At 42.1% G+C, this 17,693-nt stretch overlaps 1 protein-coding gene across 6 annotated transcripts in view; it reads right to left on the bottom strand.

The window, feature by feature from the left end:
• SOX5 (SRY-box transcription factor 5) overlaps nucleotides 1-15,281 on the bottom strand; it is a 1,021,040-nt gene extending 1,005,759 nt beyond the window's left edge. For 4 of the 6 annotated variants that reach the window (XM_040488992.1, XM_040488993.1, XM_040488991.1 and 1 more), the window contains exon 1: nucleotides 14,372-14,747. The gene's annotated coding sequence lies outside the window, so the exon portion shown is untranslated. Of the gene's footprint in view, nucleotides 1-14,371; nucleotides 14,748-14,834 lie in introns of those variants that run through there. The other 2 variants (XM_040488995.1, XM_040488994.1) reach the window with 2 other exon arrangements.
• Between the last annotated feature and the right edge of the window lie 2,412 nt (nucleotides 15,282-17,693).

The raw sequence follows: 17,693 nt of genomic DNA, 5'->3' as shown, positions 1-17,693 counted from the left end.
AATAACGTAAGATCAGAAGGAGAGATATTCGGTCAGTATATTCTATGAGGATACAAAGAAAAAGTAAAATTTAATTTGGAAATTAAGATATGGGTAGGGTTTCAGGAAATCTATATGAAGGAATGTTATATACAAAAGGAACACATAGAAATGTGAAGGCAAATACAAAGATGTCGACAGAAGGCACTATATGTTTTGTATCGAATCTTTCTTCCTGAATACTTAAGGGCTATAACAGGTACAGATCCAGCCAGCAGAGATCCCAGGAGAGATATGGTCTTAAGCATCTCTTTTCTAAACCTATGAAACATGGAAACAATGGGTAATTACCAGAGGGAACATCCCATTAGGTTACTGGAATGAGGCTAAAAAGTAGGGTTAACAAAGCATCTGGACCTGGGCGACTTTCCATGGTTTTTTTGTTTGTTTGTTTTTTTTGTTTTTTTTTTTCTTCTTCTTCGGAAATCCTTCCTTGTGTCTCTATCTCTAACACTACTGCAAGAGTCCAAATTTCAAGCCGCCTTCTTTTCCTTATACAAATAACAGCAATACCCTCCTTATTAGCCTGTCCAAATCCATTCCGGCCTCTCTTAAATTTGGTCCACCTGCTATAGCCACAAATTTTATTAGTTTCTTGCTTAAAACTATTCAATGGGTTTCTTATCACCCTTATTATAAAGACTCAACTCTCCAACATGGCCCATCAGGTTTAACGATCTGATCCCAACCTACCTCTAGAGCTGCATTCCTTAGTCACTCGACTACAGCTATGCTGGCCTTCTAACTCCAAGAATGTATCCTTCCCCCTTTGGAATCTTTGCACATGCTACTCCCCATGTCTCAAGTTTTTTCTCTAGTCCTCTTTACCTCATTAGCCATTCTTCAAATGTGACTTCCTCATGGCAGCCTCCTCTGATTGCCCCCCCCTTAATAGATCAGATACTTCTCCCACAGATTGTATATACTTGTGTGAAATAGAGTTCCACAATTTGCAATCATAAATGCAGGCAATTCACTAACGTTTATCTTCCTTTATAGGCTTTAAATCCTTGTGTACAAGATGTGTGTCCCCTCTACACATCACTGACATTTAACACGGTGTCTGGTTCATAGTAGGTGTTCAATAAATATTTGTTGATGATTGAATGAATGAATGAAAGGACAAAACAAAAAGAGAAAGCCGAAATACAGAGACAAGTTGATGGAGAACCAAGGAAAGTCAACTGATGAGCAAGTCTGAAGTAGCTAGAAAAAGTAACTCTGGAAGAATTGTCTGAGCTGACTATGAGCAGTGGCTTTTTATGTAATGGCATGGTCTCTGGCGTGAGCATTCTGAAAAGAGTTGATATGGCTGACATGTTGCAGACAGTTGGGGAGTCATCTGGGAAACTGTGTTCAGCTTGAATCCAGATCAGAAGCAAATTATTCTCAAAGGGTAAGTTTCAAATATGAGCCTAAAAAGATAGGAGACTTGGAGATAGATTTTAAGGCCCCCAAAAACCAGACTTAAGAATCTGGGTCCCATTTGGCATTCAGGCACTTTGAATTTTTGAGAAAGGGGCCACATGATCTAAATAGCATGTCAGGAAGATTGACCTGACAGTGGTAAACAGAGCAGATTGTAAGGAGAGACGCTAGTTTGTGGAACTTTGCAATAGGTCAGAAATGAGCTAAAAAAAGACTGTCCTCGAGTGATAGAAGTATATATATAAAGAAAGGGGAAAATAAAAACATCATTTTGAGGGATGACTCAACAGCACTTAAAATATACTTCCTATATTACCATAGCTAAGAGCCCATGCTTCAGAATCAACCACTCTGGGTTCAAGTCTCAGCTCCAACACTAAACAGCTATGCTACTTTTGGGCAAACCCAACATTATCTGTATAATGGGGCAGCATTTGTATCTAAATTAGAGAAGTACTGGGAAGAATCAATGAAAATAAAAAAATAAAAAAACTGCTCAGCACAATGCCTGAAGTATGAATCAATGTCAACTATTATTTTGTGCTAGACAGAAGAAAGGGCACAGCGATGACATGCCAGGGAACATATTTTTGGTGGGTATGTCTTCATGTCCAAGAAGATAGCCACCTATACTGTAAAGACTTAACTCCTGTCCTTCCTTCTTCTGCCTGATCTTCATAATGCCTCATAATTTACTTCTCTGGCTTCTGATCTGGATTCATGCTAAACCCATTCTATGCCAACTCTCTCAGGGACCTTGTTCTTCAAGCTGTTTGAGCCATTTCTAAACTTAGGCTTTCAACATTTTTTTTCCAACTTGCCCTCTTACTCTAATGCTGCCTCCTAGAAGCAATCCTACATATGCAACTTGAAGGTAAACCTTCTGTGGCTAAATATACTTCTCTCTTCCTAAGAAATGTCAGAAAGATTATGTTGAAAGCAAGTGCAATGTTAAACTCGGTTTTTAAGAGTTAACAGTAATTTTTTTTTCTCTAAGGATAGGTAATAGCATCAGATTCTGAAATTAAGCACAGCAGGAAGAAAAAGGCTGCATAGATTTCACAGAGTATCACAGGCCTCTGCAATAAAGCACTTAAAAATGCCTTGTATTGCTAATTCTTTACACAATCTCCTTTTATTTCCAAAGCAGTATGCGGGGCTTGAGCCATGAGACACGCATTGATGTTAACATTACACTGCCTGAATTAGAGCCATTTTTCTACTGAAACTCCTGTTAGGTTTAGAATTACTTTTTACCGGGGCGCCTGGGTGGCGCAGTCGGTTAAGCGTCCAACTTCAGCCAGGTCACGATCTCGTGGTCCGTGAGTTCGAGCCCCGCGTTGGGCTCTGGGCTGATGGCTCAGAGCCTGGAGCCTGTTTCTGATTCTGTGTCTCCCTGTCTCTCTGCCCCTCGCCCGTTCATGCTCTGTCTCTCTCTGTCCCAAAAATAAATAAACGTTGAAAAAGAAAAAAAATATAAAAAAAGAATTACTTTTCACCATCTTTCCCGCAATACATTTTCTGGCCTGACTTCCCAGATCAAATGAATGGTTGCCTCTTCTAACAAGGCTGGACCTACCTTTGTAGTCATTATCTTAGCAAACATCCTTCCCCTCAAGATTCCAACAACCAGGCCTTGAGCTCTATGGGAAATGTGCCTACTCAAAGGTCTCTGAGTGGATGAGGGCAACTCTCTGCTTCACTGCTTTCAATCCCCACTTCCCCCTCCCAGGCCCTGGTCAGGACTCTTCACTCACTAATTGAACTATTCACCAAATACTAATTGAACAGCTAATGTCAGCAAGGCACCGCACTAGGCACCATGGTGGATTTTCGAAACAATAAAGTGAAAATGGCACTGGAGGCAAAGGCCCGCTTGGTGACAGACAAACTATCATATGGAGACTTTACTAAACTCTAAAGAGACTGGGAACACACAGTTCTATGAAGATTTGCCAGTTTCATGATCACCAAGCTATTGGTTAGCAATTGTAAAGATTTTTTCCTCATTTTACAAGACGATTTGTGTCATTTAAAAGCTTTCTTTTCCAGTCCATGTGGAAACCCTGTCATTCGTTCAATAAATATTTATTGAGTACTATGATAGCATGGAGAACAAAACAGACTTGGTCCCTGTCCTCATGTAGTAATTGCTGCTCCCAAGATAATACACACAAACAGCAGCCTGGTGATTTAATCCTATACAAAACTCAGGTTTGGTTTTGCATTGTTTATTTGTTTGTATGAAGGCACTTTCCTGTAAGAACCATATTAGACTAATTAAAACCCTGTCCTTGTCTTATCTCACTAGGATTCCTTTTCAGCATACCCTTTCTTGACTCTTTATCCACAGTAATCACAACCAAACTATTCTACTTTCCACATATCACTCTCTTCTGTTTTTATTCATTCATTAAACAAAGGTCTTTAAGCACCTACTCTGTTCCAGATACTGTTTTAAGTATTGGGGATACAAAACTGGATAAAGAAATCAACCTCTGGTTCTCAGCATACTTAGCCATCTTAGATTTGTCCTTACAGAAAGTTCTTTCCAAACCTAGAATACCCATAACTACCACCCTTCCCCCAATCCCAACCCAATTTGTGACAGGTGCCCTCACTCTTGACTTTAAACATGCTAATGTTCTACACATTTAAATTTAATAAACGCAATTTATATTTTATTTCAAAACTTCTAAAACCACATCATCATCAAAAAAAGTATAACAATTCAGCAATCAGTTGTGCTTTATCTAGGCATTGCCACTATTCTTTGAGATCTTACTTTAATTTCAGATGCCATATACATAGCCTAGTACCAAACTAAGTCAATACTTTTTTTAGCACTGGTTCCCAAACTCCTATGTGCAAAAGAATTGACAGTCGTGCTCGTTAAAAATGTAGCATTACAGGGCAACTACCACAGAGATTCAGATTCCCTGTCTGAATGGGGGCCAGAAAGGTAGAGTTTTAAAAATATCCCAGGTGGTTTTCAACTGAGTGATTGAGTGATCACCTTTGTGAAATACTGTTCTATCATTTCCTTTGATGTCAGTTTTTAAGTATTCAGAATCTCTGTTTCAAGTCACAAAATATTTCCTATTAAGTGCAAACAACATGCATCTGTGTTATATATCACACACACACACACACACACACACACACACACACACACACACACATATTTGTTAATAAATGAACCAGTGGGGTACTTGATAATCATATTCAACATCCAGGATTTAGTTCACATCTCAGGCATCACTTTCTGTGACTTCTCACCTGTTCCTCCTAATCATCCCCTGTGGTGGACAGGCAGGTAAGGTTCATGCCCCCACACCAGCACGTTGGCCACAGCATGATGGAAAGAACACAAGAAGCAGAATCAACTAGACTGAAATTCAGGCAATAATTCTCCTGCTTCCTAGCTGAGGGAAACAGGCCAGCGCCTGACCCATTGGAGTTTGTTCACACATCCACGAAAAGTGGCTGATACCCACCTAACAGGGGGGCTGTGAGGATTAAATAAGATCCTGATCCATGCCTAGAACAGGATCAGTGCTCAACAGCTATTAGTTTTCCCACTTTTCTGTCATGCAGGGCCAGGCCTTCGAATCAAAATGAGGCTCAGTCTGCAAGGCATGTGGGCTCAACAATCATTTGTTCTGCGGCTACTCTGTCCCAGGCATTGTGACTGCATCAGGAATACAACACAGTGCCTTCATGGAGTTTACCTTCTGATGAGAAGTGTTTTGTCATCCTACCAGTTACCCCTTTCAAACCAGGCAGCAATGCATGCAAGCACATCTTTCGCTTCTCACTTCATCCACTGAGATTAACGCAATGCAGTGGCCAATGGTGCCATGATAATAATGACTTTGTGGTGGGGTGCCTGGGTGACTCAGTCGGTTAAGCATCTGACTTTGGCTCAGGTCAGGATCTCGTGGTCCGTGGGTTCAAGCCCCGCGTTGGGCTCCATGCCGACAGCTCAGAGCCTGGAGCCTGCTTCGGATTCTGTGTCTCCCTCTCTCTCTCTGCCCCTCCCCCACTCTCTGTCTCTCTCTGTCTCTCTCTCTCTCTCTGTCTCTCTCTCTCTCTCTCAAAAGTAAACAAACATTAAAAACAAAAAAAAAGACTTTGTGGTGACAGAAAGGTTAAGAAAATCCCAAAAGCAGTGATAGGGAAAGAGAAGCAGGGAGGGATGAGCATTTCAGGGGTCTGAGTAAGTCCCTAGAAATAGATACTGGGAGCATTAAGGTTCTTTACATATTGACAGAACTGTTTGTCTGTTTAGTATGCATTAAAATTAGCACTTCATTTCCTGATTTAATGTAGAAAAGACACTACTATCCTCCTGGTAGTGTAGGTATCGTGGAGTAAGGCTGAGAGAGAGAAGAAAGACAAGTCAAAGCAAAAGTATAAGAAATAGCATGCACTTGTTCAAAAGCAGTTCCCAGTGCAAGAGTAAATTAATGAGACTGATTGTGCCAGATCCACGGGAAAGACTGCCAATACTGCATAGTAACACTGAGCATCGCAAGAACTCACACGCAAACCTCAGTCACGCATCAAACAACCTCAGCTTTTCGTAGCCATGAATTACACTGGGAAATCTTAGCACACATCAGACTTGGGGGCAGGCCCTAACCCAGAATGGGAATGGACCAGCAACTAGAGAGGGTATGAAGCCTGGCACAGCAGAGGATTAAATCAGACATTTAGTGAGAAACGGCATCTAGAAAACACGTCGTCAAAGTACTAACATCTCTTTTCTTTTTCCTCTCACAAATGTGAAGTTCATCAGCCTTTTTTAACATTAAAGTAACCGGCACTCACTATTTGGGGAAAACTATGCCAAAAGGCTCACAGTAAGCAGTCCTCATCCTGGGCACAGATTCCCTAGGGGGGGTCAATTTGCTTGAGGAATGTGTCAAAAATTAGCTCCCTTTTCCTGCCTCCCACCCTCCTTGAACTCTGACGTTGTCCCCATGCCAGTTTCCCACACAACACCCAGAACCATGTAAAAATCAGGGTCCCGTGAATCCCACTTGAAATTAATGTTAAGTCAGTGTCTAACGTCCAAAAAATGCTCACCAGCATACACAGAAGGATCGCTCTCCATTGCATTACTGAGAATCAGTCTGCATCTGAACGACACGGTCTTCATTCCTCCACCACAACCTCCCCCCCCATGCTGGCCCAAAAAAAATAGCAACAACTCAATTCTCAGTCCAATAACGTCTTTTCTCAGATGTTGTTCTCCCAGTGGGTAGAAGAATGAACTGCTGCAATGCCACCCGCTCCTCTACAGTTTCTTTTAATTTAAAGTTACAACAGGAGGGAAGAAAAGAGACTTTCTATTAAGGGACAACTCCCTGAAGGGTCTCTTAGCTGACAATCGAAGGACTGCTCATGGCAGTGATCAAATCTAACGCAACAAAGTGCTGGTGGCTCTGTGACTCATCACAGCAGGAGCTAGCACTGAGGGCCACTTGAGTTCAGTGCTTTGTGTGCGGCAAGTTGGTTTAGGAACAGTAACATAGGGGAGCAAAGACTTGCAAGGTGTTTGAGGCTCAAGATAAAATGCAGACTTACAGTGCAAGTTGCTTCTCAACTGAATAGGAAGCCTAGAGGGGTAAGGAAATGAAGGGAGCACTCTGTCTACCTCATGCTTCAGGGCAAATTACCTGAAGATGGCCAAGGTCAGTTGGTCTATTTGTTGTGTGGTTTCTAACCTGATAAAAAATAAGGATTGAAGCAGGAGAAATAAACCGAGCTATTTTTAAAAGGCCAGCCTTAAAGATGTTTGCTTGCAAAAACAATGCCTTCTAATTAGAGCTAATATCTATTGTTTGAGTATATTTACTCTCACCTGACACAATTCAGCTATACCTTTCCAGTTGCATATTATGAGTACATTAAAAAGAGTTCAATAGAGTAAACCCCCCTTATCTGTGGTTTCACTTATCTGAGGTCACCCACGCCCCCGACGCAGATGATCCTCCTTCTGAAGGGTAGACTAACACTATGTCACGGTGCCCACCTCATTCACCTCACCTCATATCATCACGTGGGTATTTTATCATCTCACATCATCACAAAAAGGGTGAGTACAGTACAATACGAAATTGTGACGGAGACACCACATTCACATTACCTTTTATTACAGTATATTGTTATAACTGTTCTGTTATTATTAGTTATTGTTGTTAATCTCTTACTACATCTAATTTATAAATGAAATTTTATGATAGGTACGTATGCATGCGTAGGAAAAAACATAGCATATATAGGGTTCAGTACTGTATGTGGTTTCAGAAAGGCATCCACTGGGAGTTTTGGAATGTATCCCCCCAAAATAAGGGGGGGCTACTATATGCTTTGAACATTTCCTCTATGCCATACATGGTACTATGGATTTATACGTAATTTCATACAACCTCATTTAATGTGACCAGGACTCAGTGAGGTGATACTATTGTTATGGTCATTTTACAGGGGAGGAAAATAAAGCATCAAAGAGCTTAAAGAAATACCGGGTCTTTTTTTTTGGTGACAAGTCCACCGACCAGAGCTACTGCTACTAACCTCTGGGCTATACTACAAAACTAGAACCATACCACTCAGATCTCCTGTTGCAAGATTATAATGGACTCAGCGCCCCACTTGCTGCCCCTAGGTCTCTAGCAACAGTGATGCCCGGAGTCCATGCTTCCAGGGGGCTGCTCCTAGCCAGCGAATGAATACTCCTCCAATGGCTGACTCTCTTCTGCCTTGCCAAACCTTTCCTGGCTTGCACTATAGTACAGCTTCTTTCTACTCGACCCTCCCTCCTTCCGTCTCTCCTTGCATTAGTATTAAACATGGATCACAGCTGAAAGGCTCTCCCAGCCTTCTACTTCCTCTTCTTACCTATCTAATCCCCTTTTGTCATCTGCTTCTCGAGGAATCCAAACTAATGTAATAACCAGGTCACTTACTTACTTTTTTAAAGCCCTTCCTTTATCTTTGGTCAGTTTTATAGGTTCCCCCCACCACCACCCTGCTATCCAAAAGTTTGCTTTACACCATTTTGCTTTCATGAAAAACCTACATTAGTACCTGTTTTCACTAATCCAAAGAGGATTTCTGCTTTTACAAAATGGTAATTGCTTCTTCACTTTAGGCCATTTCAGCTCACAAAGGGTTTCACTGGAATGCTCTACTTCCAGATGGGGGGGGGGGGGGAAGCCTATACTTAGAGAGAAATTTTCTGTATCACTGGAAAGAGAAAGCATCCACTAATTTCTCCATGTTACTATACATCATCTCTTCACACAGGTAATAGTATATTTATTGTGCCTTTCTCCTTGTCTCCAGTATAAACAAGTCTATGAGGTTCTCTTTGAAGAAACTGCTGACTCAAAGGGCAAACATTGCAAAGTCAGATTTATTTCTTTTTCCAAGTGGAATCTCTATCTACACGTACTATAACTTCATATTACTGCAAGGTAGATGACTGACTATGGATAAAGTCATGATAAATTTTCACTAGTTTGTATCTGTAATGGGAAATCAAAAAGGATAACAAGAAGAGAGATCTATAGTTAGGTCCTAAGGTTTTTGTGGCCTTTACCTATTATGTAGGATAAAATGCTAATTACTGAAGGAACATTTCTATGAATAAAAGATAGAATTCACACTTGCACCAAATACAGCATCTTAATAAAACCACATTGTCAGAGATCATATATAGACATTAACTGAATCACTATTTTAAAATGTTGATCTCAGCCTCAAGGAAGTGATATATTTTTCTTCTTGGACTCAAATAAGTCCAGTACAAAGCAAGTACGAAATTAACCTTCAAGTATTATTGATGATCAAAAAGACTTGACTGGAGGGAAGACAAGTGTTGCTAACATTTACTAAGCACCTGGTTCATGACAAACCGTATTCTAGGAATTTGACATATAATATCGACTGTAATCCATGCAATATCTCTATAAGAAAAAGCATTATAGTCTCCACCTTTAGAGGTCAGTAAAAGGGCCACAGAACTCCAAGTGAAGTCTTGGAAGAATTATACGTAGACCTAAACTGAGAAGCTCCAAAAGCTAGTGGGATTGCCTCTTGCATCCTGGTTCTTTCCTGAGTTCCCTACCTCAAAGACTTTAATTGGTGCTGCAATGACAACACAATACCTGAGCTTCCAGAGAATTCCAACTGGAGAACAAGCCAGAGCCCTCCCATCCCGCTGAATGAGGCACTATCTGTCCCTTTGGACATATGATACTATATAATCACAAAATAAATGAATGAGAAGTAATTGAGCATCAAAGATAGAATCAGGGTTTGTTTGTTTGTTTGTTTTCCTTTGTAACTTACAATGAACTTTAAGCAATGAAGAATGAATAGACCTGTATCTATAGAATTCAGTAGCACCTCTCCTGGAGATACGTTTTTTTTTTTTTCCCAGTTTTTTTTTTTTAGGCTCAGTTTTTAAAGAGTGATTGTTTAATGTATTCTTTAAATGCATTTATTTCCCTCCTACTTTTATCAAGATGCCTGCCCAGCATCCTTACCTGTAAGCAGAGTAATTACTTGCCTATAAGGTACAATTCGAGTAGTACCAAAAAAATCCTTATATTCATAAATGTTTCTTCTGGCAGTTTCACTTGATACCTATATTCACAACTCTTTCTCTAAGGAATTAGATGGTCATAATAAACTGCAACAATAACAGTAATAATAATAATAATAACCACATCTAGAGAATTAAACCATAATGAGCTATTAACACCTTTGAATTAATTAATGAGCCAGAGGTTAAATTGGACAAATGAGGCAGGAATTCAGAAGGGTCCTTCAGAGCAAACGGGGCCCTTATCAGGGCCCATCCTATAGTTTCAGGCCCCTGATCCGGAGAGCATTCAAAAGCACCCATGCAAGCAGGTACAGGTGTAAGGGGTTGAGAGAAGCAACTCAAAAAGCATATTCCCCTTAACTTTAAAGACAAGGAAACTGAAAATGGTAAAGTTTATTAAATACCACCACAGAAATGTCTGAACAAGGCCCAGCTAAAAGTGACTGAGAGTACCTGAATATCTGCCTGCTACCGACCCTTAAGTGCTCCATTTCTCCCCCTTTAAATGTAAAAATTCATTATTTTTAAGCAAAAAGTTAGATCTGTGCTTTATATTCTTGAAATTTTCACTTTACTCTTCATTAAGAGCAACTTTTCATGCAAACGAATTCTTGGCTTAACTGAAAATCATTAAATAACTTTTCTACATCTAAAATCTTTCTCCTGTTAGGTATGAGTAATTATTTACGTTACATCACACACACAGAAAATAAACAACAAAGACCCCACTCACATTTGAGAATCATTTACCATTCCCACTCCCCAAAGCTCCCCGCAATGGGAAATGGAATAACAAGACTGATCATAATTGGATTAAGAACTATAATTCTTTAATTCATTCATCAAATTGAGGCATTTGGAACAGTTTATTTACAGAGTTGTTTAGACAGTTTTGTGTGGTGTTTTTTAAGATAAACCAAAATGTCTTTCTGAAAGAAGTTTCAGATCCCAAATCATTAACATATGAAAACCAAATGTAGACAATTTACAAATGGGTGTTTTAAACAACGTTTGGAACAAAATTGGACTTTTATTTTATTAACTATCTACAAATCTAAGTTCAGGATATAGTTTATTTGAAACAGCCAAGCACTTTCTTTGCCTTTAAAATAAGCCTACAATTCTCCGGCTACAAAATTGTGATGAGTATGTGAGGGAATGCTTTGACTTTAGGCCTAGAAATAAAGTTTTCCAGGTTACTCTCAAAACTCTAATTATAGCATCCCCTACCACTGCAGGTGATTGGATATCGCGTGAAACATCCAGGTTATGCCAATCAATTATACCCAACAATTTTAACTGATGGAAATCTAAATAGTGTTCAGCCTTAGAACTCTAGGTTATTTAAAATCCAATGTATTGGGGGAGATTACTAAAAACAAGTTTTATCCTGCTCTGTATTTTACTTTTATACATATATATAATCTGAACATGACTTCAAAACAGTGATTGCCTATCAAAGAATACAGCTTTTTCAAGAGGATGGTATATTCTTTTAATCATACCATAGTTTTCATTTGCTTTAAAAGAAAAAATTATTCAAGCATTAAAATCCATTCTTTTAGCTGGAAAATGAAATTTTAAACTTTCCATATAGGTCATGTCTTTCCCCTCAAAAAGGACCAAAAAAAAAAAAAAAAGCCATCATACTGAGTATAAACTTTACTCTTTTATTTACTATTTACTCCATATACTCCACAAATAACATCTTTATAAACATATATTCATTTTTTTTCTTGTACAAAATAATGTGTCAGTCAAAACAGGATGTGCATTTACATGTATAGGACTAAGTTAACTTGAAATAACCACTGAATCTCAAATGCCTGGTTATTTACCAAATAAGTTTGAGAGTTTTGAATCCTGTATATAACACGCCATTCAACCAGAACTGTTTGAGCTCAACAACAAAACTAATGCAGAGTTTCTACATTAAGAGTTGAAGCTCTTTTTTCCTATACTGAGTTTACTCTACAAGTCTATGTCAGATTGATTGAATATTGCCCATTCAAAAAGCTACAAAAAGATTTTTTATAAACCTACAAGCAAACAAAAATCTCTATTAATTCTCCATGCACAAGATTGTTAGAAGACCACTGGAACGAAAGAAAAAAAAAAAGGATTTCAAGCGAGTATGCTACTATATAATTAACACAAATAACTAAATAATTATGCACATCCCTTCCCACCCCCACAATTAAATGTTTTTAAACAACTCATGTGATGAAAGATCTACCTTTTAGGCAAACAAAAGCAATCTCTACCAGTCTGAGGATTTAAAGCTGTATTGCATCAGTTTTAAGTGATGCTTATGATTTTTATCTTATATAGTTCTGAAGAATAAACAGTTGATGACATAATTTGCAGAACTTTGCACAATGCCTAAGAGAACTTTCAGTGTAAGTACTTTTGATTTTAAATCATTGTGGCTGAATTTATCTAGGCTTCAGCCTAGGAGCTATATTTAAATCAGGAAGAAGCAACCCCAGAAACTTTGTCCCATGTATCTACATTTGAAACCAGATTCTTTCCCTATCAGAGCTAACAACAGTTCACATACAGCTGAATTCCTTCAAAATTAGACAGATCAAAATTTTTGCACTTCTGTAAAGACTCTAAGACATTGTCCGTCCTCTTTTTAATTCTGTAAAAGTCAAACTTAAAAAACATTTCCGTATACTTTAAAACCATCTGGCCCTTCACCTAATCACTCTTGGCAATCGAGCCTCACTCCTCTAATCCTGATCAAAAACTCTGCTCTGTTTTTTTCTGATTGAAATGCCCATTGCCTACAAATCTCCCACGCGCCTACTTCATTGGCTTGTTTTGTTTGCGTGGGCTTTTTTTTTTTTTTTAAGGATACTAGGGGCCATTATTTATGAGCAGCAAGGAAACAAATCACTCTGTCTAGTCCCTTTGCAGATTCCCACACTTATTACCCAAAATCCCACAGATCTCCCTTGGTCTTGCCCTTGACTGAAGAATTGTGTTGAGCCTGAAGGCAGTCTCTGGGGAAATCCGGCTCATGCCTTTCTTGACAAACTACTTTGGATATCTGGATATTGTGAGGCTCTCAACTGGGATAGAACAAATCCCTAAACTTTTCTGAAGAAGTACAGTGGACTGCCACCCAGACTGCCTGGATATGGCTCTGCATATTCACAGAGTTCCTCCTTTTGACCTGCTTTAGTTGAGAAGGAAAGACATTAAAATGAATTCACATTCACCACACTCTGCATTTAGTCACAGAGGCCAGCGTCTTCAGATACTCACCAGGGTCCATCTATTTATTAATAAATTCGCTTTGCAAAGTGCAAGGGAAACGACTATTAAAATATGTAAACAGTGCTTCATGCACCTCCGACGCCAGCAGATCAACACTCAAGAAACTGCTGCTATCAAACGCAAATATTTCCAAATCCAATTTGATTTTAACTCAGATAACCTCTTTTCCTTGCTCATTACTCTAGCCCCACAGTGCAAGCGACATTTCCCAAGCCCGCGCTTAAAGTGACACAACACGTGAGTGGTTTCGCTTCGTACACGGAGGGAGGGGGGTGTGGGGGGAAAGTAGTTGCAATTAAAATTAACGCTTCCGGTCTCTGGAATCCCTAGAATTCTGAAGGATGAGACTGGTCTCCGAAATTCCAGGCGGGAGAGAGGAGGACTGGTAGGGAGAGGGAGTGCAGAAAGCGAAACAAAAAGACTAAAGGGGGGGTGGAATATTAAGACTGTGGGGTGGGCGGGGGGGTCGCCTTTATATCCCAGGAAGGGGAGAGAGCTTTGTCCAACTTTCAGGGTCTGTGGTCTGGCGTCAGCCCAGATGCACACGCGAGCCTCGGGTCTTCCCCGCACTCCTGCCCTCCTCTCGCATCACCACCTCCACCGCCACCACTTACAAAACAATACCGGCAACAGCGCGCAGGCTCCCCAACAAACATCTAAAGTTATCCCATTTCCTGAACGGGGTCCAAGCCCACGCTCCAGGGTCCCCCCCCCCCCGGCCGGCCGCCCCCCCGGAGGATGCCAGGGCCACCTCAACTCCCGAGCCGCCTCCCGCCTCCCCACCCCCCCTCACCCCCAGCCCAGTCCCCCTCCCTCCGTACTTGAGGAAACTCCGGTGGCGGCCCCCTCCCTCCTCCGCCGGCTCTCCAGCTGGAGCCGGGAGCGAGTGCTGAGTGGCGGGCACGGCGAGCGGCTGAGGGGAGCTCTGCGCCTTGGAGGTCTGCCCACAACAACATCGGGACGAACAACAAAGTTAAAACGCTGCGATTCACGCACCTTACCGGGTCTCCTTAATGTCTCCTCTGGCGTGGGATGCAAAGTGGCACAGTGGCGGGCCGGGGGCCCCCGGGAGGAGACTGGAGATGGGTTTTGGTGGCTCGCCTTTTTCACTCTGTGTGTGTGCGTGTGCGTGTGTGTGTGTGTGTGTGTGTGCGCGCGCGCGTGTCCCTCTCCCCCCCGGCTCTTGCTCGCTCGCTCTCGCTCCCCGTGTGGCTCTCAAGGACGAGGTGAAATCCCTTTGCTGGTCATGAGGCGGCTTCAGAGACAAACAACACAATGCGAGCGCAAATAACAAAAGGCAAAAAGACAGTAGGAACAATGGGGGAGGCGAGGGCAGCGCACCAGCCGGCGGTCACCGCGGCCCGGCGCCCGCCCCGGGGGGTGCGGCGGGGGCGGGCGCGGGGGCGGCGCCGGGGGCTCCGACTCCCTCCAGGTCGCCCCCGAGCTCCCGCAAACCCACCCTGAGCTCCTTGCTGCAGCTTGCCGCCTGGCCGCCCTCTCTGTCCATCCGAAGGAAAGGAGCCCGAGAGTTTGCTTCCCCGTCTGCTGCAGAGTAACTAGATTGTAAATAACGCGGTGATTACCCACACCGTGCAGGAATGTTAAAAAAAAAAAAAAAAAAATCTGCCCTCCGCTTAAAGGAGCGATAAAATGAAATGGCAGGAGTAGAAGGAGGCTATCTCTAGATCTCGGTGGAGCTCGCATCTATAAATACGCATTCGGGTTTAGTCAGGTCCCCTTTGTCAACTTCTTCCCTGCGCTGGAACCTCACCCGCAGCCCTGCGACCATTACCTGGGCCCCTGCTCGCCCCTCACCCCCGCTTGCACAACCGTAAAGCTTGCACGGGGGGCGCGTGTGGGGGTCTGCGGGTGTCCGCGGAACCTTCTGGGAGGCGAGCCGCCGTCTGCCCGGCGCGAAGGCTGGAGCGGGGAGAGGTTTGCTTTTTAAAGCGACCACTACCTCCCCACCCCCGAGCCCGGCGGTGAGCCCGCGGGTCCCCGCCGCCGGCACTTTGAACCCACCTACTCCTTGGGGTGCGGGGAGGGGGGAGAAAAGTTTTCGGGCGCTCTCACCCCTGCCTCCGGGCTGGTTGAACTGGTTTTGTTCTGTGTGGGTGAACCCCAAAGACCCAATGCCTGAGGACCAAGGAATGATATTTAGGAGGGAAAGGCTCCGCGCTGGGCTTCGACTCCGGCGACACTGGAGTCAGCGCGTGAAGGCGAGAGAGACCCTCAGAGTTACATCACCACGGGAGGAAACTCCGTAGGTAATGCCCGGAGCAGAAGCTGATTTAAGTGTGTGCTCTGACAGCTCCCGGGCTTATCTCTTCCAATCTTAGTTTCATTGATTTATGACAGCTGCGGGTTTGCCAGGGGTGAAAGAGAGAGAGAGAGAGAGAAAGAAAGAAAAGAAAGAAAGAAAGAAAGAAAGAAAGAAAGAAAGAAAGAAAGAAAGAAAGAAAGAAGAAACCCTATTAAATCTCAAACTAGGGTGGAGCAGGGATGGGGGGGGTGTAGTGGGTAGTGGGATTGGGGGTACCACTGATCTTCACCAAGGAGGCAGCGGGTCTGGAAGAGGGTGATGGAGAAGGGGACTCAAACACAATACGAGCAACACGTTTCTTTTTCTCGCTCTCCCTTTCCTCTTCTCCAGCCGATTTTCATGTTCTCTTTCCTCATCTCGGTGATTTTCTTCAGTTGCGCATCCATTGACTGAGCCGTGTCCCTGGGCACCCCTAGCATTTCCCAGAGTGCAACAACACCACCAGGAGATCAATGACCACAGTCTGTTTATTCTTCACGCGCCTGGAAGAGCAGGGCGCTGAAGCTGCATGGGAGGGAGGCTTAAGGCTTGCCTGTCTGTGCGATCTCTCTCAGACTTTTTCTGGCTGGTTTCTAAATGGCAGTTAGTAAGCAAATGCCGTTTCTTAATGCACGCAACACATACCAATCACAATATATTCACCTAGAAAAGTGATACATCCTTTCTCCCCCTTTCCACCCTTTGTAGATTTGTTTCTGGAACTGGATTGCTAATACCTGAGATTTTGCACTTGCCTAGAGTGGAAACTTTCTGGGGTGTTTGATGATTGATTATTTGGTACCTGCTTTCTAAAAATGGCTAAACACCTTTCCTTGGAACAAAAGTGAGAATGCAAATCTTAATAACTCAAGGCAAATTTTTCAAAGTGTAAGCACAGTTATTATCCACTCCCACAAAGAAAAGCTTCCTCTTCCACAAATATTTGATAGCACAGAGCCCAGTAATTAAGAGAACAATCAAATAAACTCAGGGCTTTCATGGGGACTCTAAATTATCATCTGCCTAGAATTTATAAGCAGTGTAATCATTTGCTGCTTGGATATAGCTCTGGATATGGCATTCTAAATGTGTATCCTTAAACAATTTTACTATGTTTTCTTAAGTATTTAATGAGACAGACCAGGGATAATAATAACATTCAAATTGCTGGATCAATGTGTCTTCACCAACTGTGTGAAAAAAACTCTCTGCACGTGTGCATGAAACACCTTTCCTATATGCTACTTTTCCTCACATTTCTTCAATCATGCAAGCTTCATGTCAGACCCATTTGCATAATAAGAATATAAGAATTCATAAGAACTTAATAATTGCACTATACTTTGAATGTAAGTATTATTTTTATTCTAAGGAGTTCTTGGCATGCATTAAATGATTTATTTTCATAGTACATATGTAGTTGCTTTTCACAGTTAGCTATTACTATGTCAGACCCAGATCCTTATATAATGTGCAAGAGGCGAATCAGTCCCAGCTACAAAAAAAAAAAAAAAAGCCTTTTAGTACCAATTATATGAAAATATATAACATTTGAAGAGAAATTGCTGTTTACAAGTTTTAATCCACTTCTCTCAGACTCAGTGAAAATAAAAGGGACAGAGTGAATCTTTTTTCCCTGGCTCTCTAGACAATGGGCGACAAACATGCCTGCCTGGCCTTACCCCACCAAGCAAAGCACTGCTGTCTCCAGCTTCTATAGCTTCTTCATTGTAACAGCTCCTGGGGCAAGTGAGCTTTCTACTGGCAGGAGAGGTGAGGCTGGGCAGAGCGGGACAGGGTGCAAAGTTGCAAGCTGCCTGGTAAGATACAGATGAATCACCAACCTCTTCCCTTTTGCTCCTACAGGCAGCAACTTCCAACCATTAGGGTTATTGAAACCACATGCCCTTAAGACTCACTCATGACCATTACATAGCAACAGCATAGTTGATCAAAAACTTCCAGTGGGATGTTTGTTTGTGTTGGGCTTTTAAAAAATAGCCACGTTTGAAGTGG

Source organism: Herpailurus yagouaroundi, unplaced genomic scaffold (genome assembly GCF_014898765.1).
Source record: "Herpailurus yagouaroundi ecotype Mexico unplaced genomic scaffold, PumYag 166, whole genome shotgun sequence".
Lineage (NCBI taxonomy): Eukaryota > Metazoa > Chordata > Mammalia > Carnivora > Felidae > Herpailurus > Herpailurus yagouaroundi.
The sequence above is the reverse complement of the archived record's forward strand: the minus strand, read 5'-3'. Positions and strand labels throughout refer to the sequence as shown.